Here is a 17,706-nt window from a genome sequence, read left to right as displayed (position 1 = left end):
TTTTAACTTGATGTACAGTATTTGAGAGGTATGTCTTGTAATCATAGCCGGCCCAGGGATGCCAAATATGTAACGTTGCCATAGCCAAATTAAATGTAATGTAGCTCTCTGAAGGCACCAGTTCTGTAGGATTTGGGCATTTACTGGAACAATTATTAATTGTAGCAGTAAATCACAAAATTAATTATTTTGATGGCTTTAGAATCCACACAGGTACTAATACACGAGGATACATTTATTAATACATAGAATATGCATGTAAAACTAACAGATCTTATCGAGAGGGTTATCAGAATACAAAAGATATATATTCAATCAGTTACAAAGTGTTACACATATCAAGAGGACATACGTTCAGTATATCATTCATTTAGACCGTTTCGTAAATGAACTTTGTTATAACTTCTACATTAGATACTCAAAACAAGTACATAACTCTAAGGAATTAAATTGATATCAACTGGTTGGGATAACAATTGAATTCTCGAGCTGTAATGCATTGAAGTTGAATACTCATCCAATTTCTGGGGATTCAGATCTCCTGCGGGCACAAAGAAACAGTTGCAGGCTGTTACTGTCCAATCCGCGCTCTCTGGCTCGGTGCCAGGCTGTGCTGTGCGGCTTGCGACGGTGCGCTGCTGATGCTCACTGAAGACCAGCTAGTTAGTGTTGGCTTTAACTAGCACAGTTGTGCACAGGAGAAAAGATGACTGTGGGACCCAGCAAGTCAGGAAGAGGACCGGTTCATTCCTGATGAAGTGCTAGTTCTGAATAATGATTAAGTTGTCCATAGTTCCGATCTGTTCACGAGGCTTGCTGCTGATGCTAACCTTGGGTGGATCCTTTGGTTACTTGTGGCGACCTCTGCTCTCGACTCTTAGAACAAAGGAAAGTTCTGGCACTCGGACACACTGACCGTTCCGTGGTTGTCCGGGCTGAGTCTCAGGATGGTCAGGAGGCGCTCTGCGAGAATGTCCTGCCCTTGGGAGCCTTCTGCTCCTGGGCCGTCCTGCCCTGGAATTCTCCTTTGAATTCCCTTTAGAATTCTCCACTGAATCCTACTGAATCTTACTGAATCTCACAGGCTCTCTGTGTTGCCTGTTTTTACCTGGAGGAACTTCAGCTCATTCATTGGCTGAAAGTTCCATGGGCATCAGAGTCCCACGTGGGTTACTCGGCCCTACCAGTCCCTGATTGGTTGATCAAGGTGAGATATGAGTCACTTACTCCTGACACTTAGTAATGCAGTCCAGATGTCCAACTGGCACTCCCTAGACAGATAGGCACCAATGGATGACCATTGACCATGATAGCCAAGCTTAGCTAAGTGCATCCCCATTTGGGAGCTGTTTAGGAAACCTTAAATCAAAGGAAACCTTAAATCAGCCTGCATGAATAGGGCTGCACCACAGAGATGAACAGAGAGATGAGGCCTAATTGGGAAAGCTCAGAAACACTTAATTCTTTCTTATTAATAAGCCTCGCCGCTACAGTCTTAACACCGATACTACAGTGCGTAAATACTGCTCACGTATATGTTTCTAGGTTTATATTATACATTTCATACAGTCAAATTACTTTTGAGGAACTAATAAGAAGTGCGAAACGGTATGCGTTTTAGTATCGTTTTGTGCTGGGACCCGTGGATTGATTAGAGATATCAAGTACATACAAGTCATTTTTTAAATGTTGTAGTTCGTCTTGTAAAAATGTTACGAGTACATCATCTATCAACAATTACACAGGTTCTGTTTCCATATTGGAGATTTTGGTTACGTAATATTATTTTCTAGATTTCACGTTGTGAATATATGATTTGGGCAAACAGAGCCGCAAAGAAGTACATTATGGGTTGTTGTTTTTTTTTTGCAGTTTTATCTAGAACAAGCGATGCTTAAACCTTTGTCTGATTCTTGTGAAACTATCCACACGACACTTACAGTACCTACAGTATAGCACAGATCTGCAGTCCACCATTAGAATACTGTGGGTGTGTTGTATAAGCCATACTGCCCAAAAGAGTTCTAAAACAGGAGATGCATCCTCGTTTAGGAACGTGGTATAAAGTGAAATGGTCTGGGAAGAGTCCTTCGTTTGAACAGTTCAAAATAGACGTAAAGGGGTATTTACGGACTCTTTCGAAATGTAAGAACAAGCTGTGCGGACCTTATCTTTATTTACCTTGTGTAATCGTTTTCCAAAAAGTGTAATTGTATTATAGCATGTGCCCCTGACGATTTTCTTGATACCTTATATGTGCTCTTGTTTGTATTGTATGTAGTTTTGTTGTTCAAATAAAAAGTAAAAGACACAACTTTCCGGATGCGGCTGCTGTAAAAATAAAATGACATCAAGGGTGCTGTACACAGAGGTCTGAAACCTGCTTCGCAGAAGATCTTTATCCAGAGGTGTTAAAGAAGTCGAGATCTCGCCATGAGAGGGGAAGCATCTCAGAAAAAGCAGGTGCAGTCGATTCCACGGTCATAACGCCACTAAGTCGGGCGACAAGAGCAAAACCCAACCGGCTTCCTCCAGACAAGTAGTGAGACAAAGAAAGAGGGCACAGCGGGTAGTGTGGCCGAGCAGTCTAAGGCACTGGATTAAGGCTCCAGTCTCTGCGGGGGCGTGGGTTCGAATCCCACCGCTGCCAGGTGCTTCTGTCGAGACCTCCTTTCAGCTGACTTCAGACAAAAGGGAGGGAGCTGCTTTTTCTCGAGTCTTTCTCAGCTTGACATCAAGGCACAAACCAAAATCCTTCTTGCGTCCTCTCAACCTAAATGTGTTTTGCCACTTTTTGCGTTATGCGGGGAACGACGTCTGCCAAGATCACTTTTGTGTCAATGCAAATCGTAGTGTGCCCTCCGCTTTAATGTTGGTTGTACTGGCGTGCTACTTCTGTCTGTGAAACTTGAATGTTCTGCTTCTTCACACCGAATCGTTGGCGGGGGTTGAGCTTGTTAAATCTTTGCGCATAGCGCTCCTTGGAAGTACTTTGTCCAAGTTCAAAAGCGATCGTGGGATTTACTTCATGCGTTCAAAAAGCATGCCTCGCACGACAGATTTAAATGGGGAATGGAGTCTGCTTCTTGCTGTTTTTCCTGTGGTTGCAGTTACAAAGTTGATCGTGCTTTCACATTCTGTTAAATTCTGTATTCACTGGCTGAGCTTTATCAGTTGGTTCGAAAAGGAATCTCTGCTTCGGTTCCAGAAAACTCATCTGTAGTGTGTTTTTTTCCGTGCCCATGGCAGTCTTTTAAAGCTGGTAGTAATGGCGGCGAAGTTAATTTTTTATCCGCTTTAAAAGAATAAGGACAAGCTGGGGCAAGCTCCATTTACCACTCTTTCAGCTAACCGCCGAACTCGCAAACTGATTACACTGCAGAGCCACAGGCGCCTCGCTTTTCTCCATTCTCTGGGTCAGGGTGAAAAAAATTTTTGCTGGTATTAGCTGGCCTGCTGGGAGCACCTCTTCTTCACTGATAAGCAAGATTTGTGTTTCATCTTTCGCAAGCTGTATAGATTTCTTTCAATACAAGTTGTTCCAGAAAGGAAACGAACACTTGCATTCACCTGGATTAAAAGGCATGGGATTTGCCCGTAAGGATACATTCTGTACAGTAAGACAGGAAGAAAGGCACCGCTGGGAATCGGACCCAGGATCTCCTGTTTACTAGACAGGCGCTTTAGCCAACTAAGCCACGGCGCCAGCAAAGTGCTGTCCTTTGACAGCCACTTGGACACGTCTCAACTGCTCTGAGACATCTGCGTTCGGTGTGCACCGAGCCTGCTCGCCTTGCAAGTTGCCTCATTTACATGCGATAGCTCCACCACTAAGAGAAAGGATGAGAAATGGCTTTTATCTGGCACTTTTCATGTCAGAGGATCTCAATCTGCTTTCCGTGTACAAGAGGATGTCCAACTCATGTAGCTAAAGATGTAGACGACAGTGCTCCACTGAAATCTTGATCCTCGGCATGACTCCGCTGTGTTCTGCTTTAGACAAAAGGGGGGAAAAGACTTCTTTCATCACACGTTTTGCACTGTTTACGGTGTTTGCAGTGCTCTTTCTTAAATGAAAACCAGGAATCGGCACCATATGAGGTGAGACTAGATAATATTGGAACAAGTAGCCTCGCCATTCCATGCGTGATGTGAGCAAAGTGTAATTCCTGTCTTTATAGTGTGCTTGTTAGAGACTTAGCTGGCACCCAGAGCGCTTTAAATCCGGGAGTCAGCAGCCCAAGACGAGAGCTTCCTTCGTCTATGTTTTTTGCGTGGAGGGGGGACCCATGCGTGTGCTGCAAACGATCTTAGTATCGAAGTGCCGTCCCACATAACCGATCTGAACAATCTGCTTTACAGAGGAGCACTGCCGGAGCTTATGGTTGGCAAACTGAAGACCAGGCCGACCTCTTCTGTGACTCTTGAACACTGAATCTCAAGATTGTGAATTCAAGCTCCACGCTGGCGGGAAATTCCATAGGTAATGATCACATTTTCTTGCATGCTAATCAAAAGAAATATTAAGAAACTTTTCCCCATACCAGTTTTTTACAAACGTAAAGGCACACGGCGCATGTGTGCCACATCACGTCCGAGTTTAGTGACAACTACCTCAGAGATTGGAAGCTGGGTAGTTTCAGATCAGATCACTTTTTTATCAAAGGTTCAAGCAAACCCAAATAGTTTTGCAAGAGACATTTCAGTATCCCAGTCAAATCCAGTACGATTGCTGGATCCTTCGAATTCGACTGAACTATAGCACAGATCTGCAGTCCACCATTAGAATACTGTGGGTGTGTTGTATAAGCCATAACGCCCAAAAGAGTTCTAAAACAGGAGATGCATCCTCGTTTAGGAACGTGGTATAAAGTGAAATGGTCTAGGAAGAGTCCTTCGTTTGAACAGTTCAAAATAGACGTAAAGGGGTATTTACGGACTCTTTCGAAATGTAAGAACAAGCTGTGCGGACCTTATCTTTATTTACCTTGCGTAATCGTTTTCCAAAAAGTGTAATTGTATTATAGCATGTGCCCCTGCCGATGTTATTGATATTTTATATGTGCTCTTGTTTGTATTGTATGTAGTTTTGTTGTTTTCAGCTGACTTCATATGAAAGGGAATGAATTGCTTTTTCTCAGTCTCTCGAGAAACTCAGTTTTAATGCCCTCCATTTTAATGTTGGTTGTGCTTGCGTGCTGCTTCTGTCTGTGAAACTTGAATGTTCTGCTTCTTCACACCGAATCGTTGGCAGGGGTTGAGCTTGTTATATAATAATTATAATAAATAACTTTATTTTATATTGCACCTTTAAAGGTGGCAATCTATATGAGAGCGCATGTAACAGCACAGGACACCCAGTTAGGAGCTCACACAGCTTTCAGCTCAGTGTGCAGCGCTCTCTTGCCTTCCTGAAGATGACGTAAAATTAGTTAAAATCATGTGATAGTTAACAAAGCTAAATAGTGAAACAGCCAGCACAAATGGTTGCGTTTGTGATTATGTCACTTCTCTACTACAGCAGTGTCGATAAAAGAAACTCTGAAACCACTAAAGCACTGCACAACTGAATTCGGGAGAATAATATTAGGGATTCTGAGCGATGTCTGCATACAAGCAATCCAATACAGATGCTGAAGTCTTTAAATATTGACTCTCCCTGTTGTGCTGCCTTTTCCTTGAAGGAAAACTATTCAACTAGAAGAATGTTTATCGCAGGTTTAAAACTTGCTGTTGCTATTTGGAGAAATCCACAAACCCGTGTTTTTCTTGTGTTTTAAAAGACAGCCATACCCACTGACAAAATAACGACACTGCTGCTGATTTTTTCCGGAGCCGAATCACAATTGACCTTTGTGAGCCAATTGATGAAGCCGACCCAGTGAATACTATGGCAGAAGGTGGAAGAGCGTTCAACTTTATAACTACCGCAACCACAGAAACAACAGCAAGAAGCAGAATCAATTTCTCATTGAATGGTGCTGTTGTTTGAGGTATGCGTTGTGAACGCATGCAGAGAATCCCACAATTTCTTCTAAACTTGATAAAGTATTCCTGATGGAGCGCTGTGTTCAAAGATTTCATAAACTGTACTCCTGCTGACAATTCGGTGTGAAAAAGCAGAGCATTCGAGTTTCACTGACAAAAGCTGAATGCAAGCCAAAAGCAAAATTAAATGGAATTGACAGCACACTACGATTCGCACTGACTGAAAAGTTATCTCGGCAGCTGTTGTTCCCCGCATGAAGCTGAAAGGGTCAATGAGCATTTCTGTTGAGAAGACAAATTAAAGCTTTTTTCTGCCTTGATGTTGAGCTGACAAAGACTATCTTGAAAGATATCCCAATCTCTCGACAGACTGTCGAATAAATTCTTAACTGATCAAATTCTCATCGGAAGCAAGGTCTTAACATAGAAGAAACTGGCAGCAGCGGAATTTGAACCCATGACTCCAAAAAGACTGTAGCCTAAAACCCAGCACCTTAGACCGCTCAGCCACACTACCTTCTGCAGCACATTCCTTCCTCACATTACTCAATTAAAGAACACTGGGCTTTAGCTCTTGTCCAACATGGAAATGACTGTCACTTGGTGAAATCTCAACTTCTTTGGCAGCTCTGAATATAGTTCTTCTTTGGAGCAGACTTCAGACCTTTTATTTAATTTATAAAGGAGGGCGCATTCCAAAATGTGTAATTCCTGTTTTAGAAAAGCTCTGGGCGGTGTGTCTTCTTTTAACGCACAAACAGTGTTCTAACTGTATACTGTAGATCAGTGCAGCTATCGTACTGGATTTAGCTGGGATTCTCAAATTTTTCTTAAGAAGGTATTCAGGGTTGCTTAAAACTTGAATAAAAAAGTGATCTGAAACTACCTACTGTACCTTCCAATCTCTGATGTTGCTGTAACTAAACTCGGATGTGGTCTTTTGCAGATGTGCAGTGTGCCTTTACTCTTGTCGTATTAAACATTACCTCTGTTGTTGGGCAGAGTTGAAGGGGAACAAACTGCACAGAAAATTACATAACGATAAAATGTTTCTACACTTCAAAATGTCCCTTTAAAACCCTCCTCACTCACGTCGGTGTGGGGAGTGGGCAGGTAGAGAGGTTTTACGGATGCTCATGATATTTCTCATGGGGTGTTACCTGTTGTAGTATCTCTCTCTGCGCCTCTGCGGCTGAAGTGTGAGGTAACGTTTTGAACAGCCTCTTTGTCTTACAAAACAAGAAATGAAAATCAACTGGTAAATTGAACAGTGCAGTAATCAGCACAGTATACATTAGGAAGCAATTAAACAAAAGATTAGCAAAAATTGAAGTTGAGTAGATTGGAGTAAGAAATTAATTCTATTTGTAAGCAAACGAGAACCCACGCTGGGCATGAATCACACTAATCTTTCAGCATTTCTGAAACGTTTGATTGAATTGACAAAGAAATCCTCTCCCGATCTTCATCTTTGAAAAGGTTAACCTTTTGAGCCAGCAGGTGTAACACTGCAAAGCTGCCTGTTTCTCACAGATGTTTGAAGCTGTAGATAACATTTTGCATGTTTGGTGCCTTGGCTTAGCTGGTTAGTGTGCCTGACTAAAAAACAAGAGATCCTGGGTGTGAATCCCAGTGGTATCTATTCATAAACAGCAGGCCAATCACTGCCAATATTTATGGAGCTCAATTTAAGGATGAAAGGATATGCATGTGTTACAGCTTTCTGCAGGTGTTTTATGTTTTAGCACAAGTGTTGGCTCTGTGGCACAATGGAGGGCGTGTTGGACTTCTAGATGTTAATAGAATTAAGTCATTCAAAGGTTGTGGGTTGGAGTCCACCCAGAGTCACATGTTATTTTGATTCAGACTTTCGAAATCCTCTAGGGATTGGTGTTGATCAAGTCAAATAGAGGACTTCTTATGAGTCGACAGTCGAAAATGAACAAGCGGCCACAAGGGAGAAATTAGCACTGGACCTGGTCGGTGATCGCATTATTCCTATCCTGTAGTCCTTGCACTGGTTTCCTGTCAAGTTTCATGTTGACTTCAAAATCCTCATGCTCACCTATGAGCCTCTCCATGGCTTGGCACCTCAGTACCTCTCTGAGCTCTTATTGCCCTACTCCCCTAATCGCAACCTTGGCTCTTCTAATTCTGGTCTCCTATCTGTCCCCCAAGCCCGTCTACGCTCTACGGGTGACAGGGCCTTCTCCGGTTATTCCCCCAACCTCTGGATCTCTATCCCCAAGGATATCAGAGAGTCACCTTGTCTAAACTCCTTCAAATCCAGACTCAGAGCCTCCTTCTTTAGAAGAGCCTTTAATTAACTATTCTTTACCCCTTTGCTCCTACTGTATTTAGTACCACCATCTACTGTCTCCTTTAACTGTGTATTCTCATCCTGCTTATCTTATGTATTTTTTCATTGTATTGTTCTCATTCTGCAAAGTGCTTTGAGAAGCCATCTTTAAAGGTGTTATATAAAGTAAAGTTTATTATTATTATTATTATTAATAATGAACAGTGCATTTAACACTGAGCACACTTGGTCCTTCTTTGAGAAGGACTGCAGGGGTAGGGAACAAGCTTTTCATGTGTGTTATTGAAGACCATATCATCGCTTTGTTGCAGGAAATGTCTGAATGCCATCATCGGAGTAAGGACAGGATCAGGGTTTGGGGAAGTCTTTTTGATGCCTGAAACTGTGTGGTTCCTGGTTGTAACGGCTGACACTCTACACCTAAACAACAGAGAACACAGTTGACATCGCTGAACTGCCTAGCGGACATTTTGTCGCCTTCTTCTGACCTGTATTTAAAGCAATTCTCTAAAAACGTGGCACATTATATCTGTGGTACCTTTATGGAGGGTGAGCGCACTCATAAGGATCATAGATTCGATCACAAGCATCCAAAAATTAGCGTGAGAAAATGACATCACGCTATAAGGTTGAATGGCACGAGTTCTCCTTTTCCCTCTGTAGAAAATGTGTGTTTTAAAGGAGATGTCATGTTATTTTTTTGCCAGACAAAGCCATGCCGTAAGAACAGTGTGGTTATTTAAATGTATTGGTATGAAATTGGTTTAAATCAAAGGGATGTAACAACAAAAAATTAAGTGCTTCTTAACACAGAGATAGTTGGAGATATTTGGCAGCAGTGGGATTCCAACTTACGTCCCCAAAGAGTCTGGACCTTTAATCCAGCTCTTTAGAGTGCTCGGCTGCATTAGCCCTGACTGCCTCATACCTCACACTGGCTCAGAGAAAACTGGGTGGCTTGCAAAGACTGGTAGGAGAGGAAAGGAATAAATACTTATTTTTTATCTGCTAAAAGAAGAAAGGAAATATTTGATAATTGTCTAGCAGTTGTTTTGATCAAATTATTGTAATGCAGTGGCAGGTACAATTAAGGTATAATATGTACATGAACTGAGTCTGAAGTCTGAGTCGTTGATGGCAGCTGACTATCACTGGAGGACAGTTCATCATGAGTGGGTAAGCCTGCATAATGAGGGAGAAGAGATTGGCCTCTGTGACGCAGTGTCCAGTGACACTATCTGTCCTACTGTTCTCTGCTAACGTAGAGGGTGAATGTTGTTTAAGGTGAATGTAAGGTTTCTTTCTTGTAAAATATTTTCGAGCACATTTTTGTTGCTGAAACTTTATCTTGTGCTTTTGAATTAATTCCGATATTGTCACCTAATTCTATGCATTGTTTCACCAGACTAGAACATTTAGAGGAGCTAAATTGCATTAATGAATTGCATAGTGATAGTATTTCTTGTCATTTAAATATTTCAGTCAAAAATGTAGAGAAGGTGCTCCTGTTTTCACCATTATAAAAACTGTGTTTCACCAGTAATATTTACTCTCATAAAAGTATTGTAATTGTATTGTTCTGTGACAGTCTTGAGTGACACAAACCTTCTCTTTTACTGCACTACACTTCTCCAGAGGCCAGTTCAGCACACAAGGATCCTCAGTCAAACAAACACTGCAATAGCTTGATAAAAGACACTTCTCATCCTTTCTCTTAGTGTTGGTGCTACTATTCTATGCAAAGGAGGCACCTTGACAATTAAAGGAGTCTTCATGAAGGTGTGCATGGCAAGCTCTCCCCTGGCAATTGACCGGGCTTTTGAAGAAACCAATCTCATTCAACAACCACACAAATTGCACAGCTTAAGGCACATGAAGCGAAATTCATGAGCAGATAGACACAAAACAATGTCACTTCACATTATTTGCAAAGCTGTTTTGCTTGTCTAACCACCTCTTCCTACTTTGCAGTGAGCACATATATTTCATTTTCTTCTCTTATATTTTCCTTGATATTTTACTATCCCTTTCCCCCATGTGGAGATGTATCCACATCCAAAACCCCATGTTTCACCCTGCATTTGTGCCAGTTTTACAATCTGTGTAAAAGCCTGCCTTACACAGATCTAGTGGTACAATCAGTCAGTCTGTGTTACTTATATAGCTGCGCACAGTGGAGTCATGCTGAGGTTATAAGTTCAAGCCTGCCCTGGAGCCATTAAGTCTTCTGAATGTTTTCCACTCATAAAAAGTTCATTTGCCATAGCAGTTTCACTGTGACTTTGCAGGTAAAATATTCTTAATGAGAATAATATTTTGTATGCGATAAATAACCGCACCAGAAAATATTGGAGAGAAATGGCTTGTCGCACTATTTGCAGCAGACACTCAGACACAGAAATGTCCTGTCATTAAAGAAAATTTATGAAGAAGAGGTGTGACATCATTGCAAAGGCGATATTTCTGATGTCTGTCTTGGTTAATAATTATTTGCGTGGGAATTACTTCTGTCGTTATTACTAATACTGATAAAACCAGAGAACTCACAGCTCTCTGGATGTTGGTCATGACTCTAGAAAGTGTTTTTATTTGCAAGCAGCTCTGGAACTCAACACCTGTTGATGGGTCACTTCTGTCAGACACATCAGTGGAACCCAAGCCCACCTACACACACATTCACACACACTGATAGATATACTGTACACCTACACTCTCACACACATTTACAATCACAGACACATCACACATTTATACACACAATCAGACACTCACACACTCACATATATACACTCACACATGCTATCATCATTAATACTCACATAGACGCAGGCACTACACACACTAACAGACATACCAACACATACACTTACAAATATAAAACTACACACTGACAGACACCACACACACACACCATACACACACATTCACAGGCATGCATTCACAGAAACTATGCATACTCACAGACACACACTTATAGACACCAAACACTCAGAGACCTAACACGCTCACACACTAACAGCCCACACATGCACAGACACCACACACTTCCAGACATGCACCCACACACGCACAGATACCACAAACACACTTATCCACAGATACACAATAACTAACACAAATATAAATACTACTAATACTACAACAGTAACACTATTACTAACACTGACACAAACTACTAATAATAACAGTAATGCTGTTACTAAAACTAACATTACTACTAGTGTTAATACTCTAACAGTAACACTATAATTATAATTAATATTAACATGAATATGAACATTAAAACTAAAACAATAAGTAGTGCCACTGTCATTAATACTCACATGAACACTAGCATTAAAACTACCAGTTGTACTCTCACTAATATTAACACGAAGACACTGATATTAGTATTAGTTGCTGCCCGTGATGTCACACCGCTCTCTGTGACAAATGCGAGACACTTATACGCATGCAGTGACAGAGCGCCTGTCGCCTTGGTTACCATTCTTATGATTTATAAACACTGGAAAAATGCATTTAAACTGTTACATACATACATTTATGAACTTGAAATATAATTTTCTAGCTCTAGGATACAGTTACCTAAATAATAATATGAATAATCATTGTTTAATTTCGGATTGAACATTATTAACCCTATCTATCTATGAATTGGCCTCATTACTCTGCTCTCCTCCTCACTGATAGCTGATGTGTGGTGAGTGTTCTGGCGCACTATGGCTGCCGTCGCATCATCCAGGTGGATGCTGCACATTGATGGTGGTGGAGGGGAGTCCTCATTACCTGTAAAGCGCTTTGAGTGGAGTGTCCAGAAAAGCACTATATAAGTGTAAGCAATTATTGTTGTTGTTATTATTATTATTTATTATTATTAACTGTTTTTTAGATATTTAAACAGGATCAAGAAAAGAATCAGTACTCACCAATCGGTGAAGTTAATCGATTTTTCTACGGTTCTTCAGTTGAAATAATTGGTTGTCGATAGATAAGTGATCAATAACTCTTCTCCGTGCGCTCCGTGTGCCTCCCGCGCTCTTTCTCTCTCTGATCCCGGCTCTCTGGCTGGTGTCTGTGACATCACAGCGCTTATCCTGACAGAACATGGCGCGTCTCTGCTGCTTTTGTGTGTCTTTTTCAGAAATGCCAGAGGTACTCGAAATGTTGCAAAAAGAAAAGCGTCTTTTTCGTTTTGTAAAAAGGTGAGTGCTGATTTTTATTTTATACAGGAAATGCATGCATGTTGAAACACTAAATTCTATAAATAATTGAGAAATAATAAAGCCAGGAAAACATATATGTAAAAATACAATTTGATCACATAATTTACTTCATTACCTCTGGTGGTTAAATGTTTTTTTTTCTGTTGTGTTTTTTTCTCTTGTACCTGTTTCTGATCCTCTGGTTGTAGTTATATTTGTAAATTCTATACGTTTAATAAAAAAAAAGAGTGCGTCTCTGCTGGAGGAGACATCCGTCCGGAGCCCGGAGGGCTTTTCATACAAATATAACATCTCCCAAAAAAAACGGGCTGTGAAGAGAGGCGATTTATAACAGTTGGAGGAGGAGAGCGACAATCCGAGGAATTAAATTCATTAAACAGAAAAAAAAAAGTTTACTTCACAGATTAATGCATTACAAAGTGTACCCATGTGGAGCAGTAGAGAACGAGCATGAGTCCCTGCAATAAGCGCTTTTAAGGGTTTTACACGAATCATCAGAGTATAGAAGCCAGGAGGATCAGACTCATGTTCCTGGAGGTTAAAATGTGTATCCTGGTTTCATTTCCACCCAGCTCTCAGCTCTATAGGTAGTCTGATGATTTAAATTAACTGTATAACTGTTACAAGACTTCATCTAATTGTACATTTATAAGACTGTCTGTGAGACACTTGTGAGAGCAGCTGAATCCCAGGGCTGGTGTAGAATCACCAGAGCACTGCTCAGAGATACAGACTGGTCAACTGGTCACTATTGTAGTCACGATCATCGGCCCATTGGCTACTAATAATCAATATACTGATCAGAGTGTCAATACTGGTGTTTATTACATAAATACTAATATAATTCCACACTCACTTGTGTTATAAAACACTTAAAAAACATGTTTGGAGGCTGATATACAGTAAAGAAAGTAATACTGAAGGGCTGGAAGTCCTGGAAAGGGTTAATAGAAGCTTCTTGCTTCTGCCCTGGAACAGAGCCCACAGCTGCCAGATCAGTGACCCCTGAGCCCAGTTCACAGAGAGGAGAACCAGGAGCTCTTTTATGTCTCTAAGAGGACTGGGAGAAAGGAGAAAAGGGGGAGATGTGACTTGAGTCCAGGCTGTTCTGTCTGATATTGTTAATGTAGCAGCACTGATGGTCTGAATATCTTCTGGTTCTGGATTGTGAGGATAGAGAGCAGTACGGAGTTGAGTTTCTGTCTGAGTGTGAGTCTAAGCTGTGAATCTGACTGAGAAGAGAATAATGTTTTTTTTATTCTGCCTCAGAATTTTTCTTCTTTGCCAAGTGGTGTTACATCCCCTTCAGATACTCTGCACAGACTGCCAGAGAGAAGAGGAGAGAGAGATGGACAGATAAGAGCACACGCAGCGAGAGAGATATACGTCTTGATTTACTTTGAAGCAACTGTTCATTTCTTTTCTGGAACAAGTTGTTTCTGAACTTCAAGAAATTCAAACAACTTATGAAAGATAAAATACAAGTCTTGCTTATCAGGACAGAAGAAATACCGCAGGAAAATGCCAGTGATTTTTTTCCTTTTAACGAAAAGTGGAGAAAAACAACGGCAGTGCATTTCCGTCGGCTTGATTTAGCTTAATACAAGTATTCACTTCCTTTTCTGTAGATTACAGCCTGCGAAAGATGAAATAAAGTTATTGGTTATTCATGGTCAGTGCAGGAGAAATACTGCAGGCTGGCAGGAAAATGTCAGTATTTTATTTTAACTACAAACGTGTGAATGGCAAAAAACAACGGGAGTGTGTTTCTGTGCAGCTGTTAAACAAAGGGCTGGTGGTTCAAACCCACTCAGGGATGCGCTTCAGATTGTTCCGCTATAACCATAATCTTTGTTTAAACTTGATGGGATTTCTTTGCAAACCCTCTTGATCTTTGCAGGAAATGTGCATTTTACTCGTGTGGAACTACATGTAAACAATTAAGTACCTAAGTCAATGTTCAAGAGAACCATTTTCACGTGTGGAATTTTATCTTCAACTGGCTGTCAGGAGAATTCATTCATACACCCGTTGTATCCTTAGCAAAAATATTTTAAAATTAGATCACAGATTTGTTGGAGAATTTGACAATCCTTGAAAATCATTAAATGAGCATTATACAAATGTGCGTTGATATTTTGTATATTTACCTTAATTGTAATAAATATAAACATAATTGCTTTGATATGGATGTTCATTTGAAGGATTTGAGGAAACTATCAAGGATCTCAGAACAACCAAAGATACATTTGGGCATCTGCTATTGGTAAAGATTAACGAATACAGTAAGTGTGAAGCTTGCACACACACGAGAGAAAAAAAAAACAAAGATCATCGTCATTAAACTGACGGTGTGTATAGCAGAGGATGGTTTCGATCCATCGACCTCTGGGTTATGGGCCCAGCACGCTTCCGCTGCGCCACTCTGCTAACGGCTCTCATAGTGTGATTCAACGCAACTGCTCTATCTTTGCTTTCTAAAAGAGCGCCCGAGATGAAAAGTCTAAACGGTAAACGCAGACGTCAATTTGAGCACTTGGTGTTTTATAGCACAAATATCACACGCTGCACTACATGGGCGTGTCTTCAAGATCGTTGTGAACCAAAGCTTCTGCTTTCCGAGGCAACTGATTCTTTCGTCGTTAATTCCCAAATCTTTTAACGAGAATCAGTGAAACGAAAACGAAACACATGTACACACTCGGGTCGTAGCGTGAAAGAAAAATGATGCAAGCATTTGAGAAATAACAAGAGTAGTCTGAACAGCTCCAACCTATCAAGTGTTCTACAGTGATCGCTCCCTCTACACCCACTTTATAACACTGAAAATGATGCAGGAAGCACAGCAAAGTTCTAAAACCAGCGGTTGAAAAGCGTCTAGATACATAAAATGACAATTTCTCAAAAGTAAAATCTTAATCTTTTAAATATTGTCATCCATATATTTTGGTTTTTCTCTTTTTTACATAACACGCTTTCGAGAAATAGACTGTCTTGTAATGAAAGCTGCATTAGAAAATGTGTATCTAAATTAAAATCGGGAATATGTCTTTTGCGTTATTCAGCTTTCTTAGCGCTTGGGTCTCGATTCAGATATTGCAATGAAAGCAACAGGGGAGTAAGTTTTCCTTTTCTAAATCAAAGGAGATCTGCTCACAAGGAAGTATAAAAACTTCAGCGTTTACTTTTTGAAGACCGCAAATGTTCGAAACACTGTTGCTTCATAAGCTAATAAGTAACATTTCTGACCACGCATTGTATTACTAATGCTATTATTAATTAAAAAAAAGCTTAAATTCACATAATGGAATTTGGATGGCTCAAAGTAGTCTATTTCTTGTACAACTTTACTTGCCCGCTGAGTAGAGTTTTAACCAACGGCAGCAGATGTAGCAGTAATAGCAACACCGGGGAGTGTCACAATACACTCTGTGAAAGAATTGCGGCTTCAGATCGTTTTGTTCTGTTGAAGCTACCCACAGGCTCTAAATTGTTGACATTGGCTGTGATCTTTTTTCAGGTTTCATGAAATTCTTCACATATTTGAAATATTTCATTCGGGTTCGTCCAGTACACGGTGCAAACCGTACCTGCAGCAGAATGCTGTGGCACATGAAGCCGTTTTGCTTATCGGTTGTAAGGATTGAGGAGCGTACTACAAATCGAGCAAGCGAAAAGAAAATTAAACAGGAGTCACTTTTTAGATTGCTAATCCATTGTGCTCTGCTCGTCTAGGTTCAAATCCCATCCTTGTCATGGTTAAGACCTGAGACGTGTGTGTTTTTTCTAAACGGTGTTTGCATTTGTTTCCTCTTTTACTACTGTACTAGAGCAGTAATATTTCTAGCGGTGGAAGAACATGGTATCACAGGCTGACAGCAGGAACACGTGGCCACAAGCTGCAGTACATTGGTTTGGGAACAGCAATAACTTTCCTGTGGAGACAGGTGCGCCGGTATTAATACAGCGCTTTCGAGCGGAAAGAGTTACAAGAACTGACTTAAACTTACCAGTTATGTTCAATAGCTAAAAACACAAAACCAACCTCTTCAGTGGTTGAATCTAAATAACAAAAGCCAATGCTGCCATCAAGGAAAAAAAAATCCTGAGTTATGTAGTTTTGAGACTAAATATCTGACTTTCAGTTTGAAGCGGTACAATGCATTCTAGGTCACATTCGTTATTGATTCAGGATATATATGAGTGTGCGAATGGTTAAAACTGTGTTTACATGAGCTACAAACGGTAACATTTTCATTGCGAGAAGAAACTCAGTCCGTGTGCATTTCTCAGCGTGCACATTGTCAGGAAAACTAAACCCACAGTGCCAGCAAACCTTTCGATAGTCTGTAGGTACTGCCATTCCAAATGTAACAGGCTGTTCATACACACATATGATATGGTTGCTATCTCGTAATTAAGAGATAATTTGGTATTTATTAATTAAGATTTTTTTCCTGGGTGGCAACAATGCGCTTCCATAATAAATCATAGACTCTGCTTTCAAAATAGCTGCACCAGGCACTTGGACACAGATAAACACAGGGATTTAAAATTCAGGAATATGAATGGTCAATTTCTTACAGTTGGGTTTTTACGTTTTCTTATTTAGCGATTTGTGTATCAATCTTTTAACAATTCATTAAAATGCTAACAATATGTAAAATAAAAACAACAGCACCGTTAAATGAAGGGGAGACAGGTAGTTTTTTTTTACAATCAGATTCCAATCTCTTATGCTGTGTGTGAGAGCTTAGGTAACTTTCCTTTTCTCACATTTTCTGACGACTATTCCAAAGGGGCACCCTGTCAACTCCTAATACTTTTCAAAAGTCTGCCTGCATGTTTGATTATTGTCGTTTTATTTAGAAAAAGTTCAATATTGATCATAACTTAAGAAAATTATGATCACGAATTAAAAAAAGGGGCTAAAGATGTGAGTTGCTCTTGAATCAGAGCTGGGTGACACGGGCTTCTGTTCTGATATGGTTGTACGAGAAGCAGGAGGAATCGCTTCACTCCTATGGAGCATGAGCTAAATCAGGAGGGAGACATTTCATATGCTCGTGCATATGTTAACGCATGACCTACATCGTAAAACTAAATTAAAAACTAACATTAAGTTGTCAAAGACATTCATTTATATACAAACAAGAGACACACATAGCAATGGTT

At 40.4% G+C, this 17,706-nt stretch overlaps 1 protein-coding gene and 3 non-coding genes across 4 annotated transcripts in view; 2 read left to right on the top strand and 2 right to left on the bottom strand.

The window, feature by feature from the left end:
- LOC148671543 (scavenger receptor cysteine-rich type 1 protein M130-like) overlaps positions 1-17,706 on the top strand; it is a 401,186-nt gene that overhangs the window by 166,499 nt on the left and 216,981 nt on the right. The window lies entirely within an intron of this gene.
- trnal-aag (transfer RNA leucine (anticodon AAG)) lies at positions 2,569-2,650 on the top strand. Its single transcript has one exon. It is a non-coding gene; the product is annotated as a tRNA-Leu (tRNA).
- trnat-agu (transfer RNA threonine (anticodon AGU)) lies at positions 3,633-3,706 on the bottom strand. Its single transcript has one exon. It is a non-coding gene; the product is annotated as a tRNA-Thr (tRNA).
- Positions 14,890-14,961, bottom strand: trnam-cau (transfer RNA methionine (anticodon CAU)). The gene has a single exon. It is a non-coding gene; the product is annotated as a tRNA-Met (tRNA).

The sequence above is a fragment of the Lepisosteus platostomus genome, chromosome 5 (assembly GCF_059453375.1).
Source record: "Lepisosteus platostomus isolate fLepPlt1 chromosome 5, fLepPlt1.hap1, whole genome shotgun sequence".
NCBI lineage: Eukaryota > Metazoa > Chordata > Actinopteri > Semionotiformes > Lepisosteidae > Lepisosteus > Lepisosteus platostomus.
This window is presented reverse-complemented; position numbering and strand designations above follow the sequence as displayed.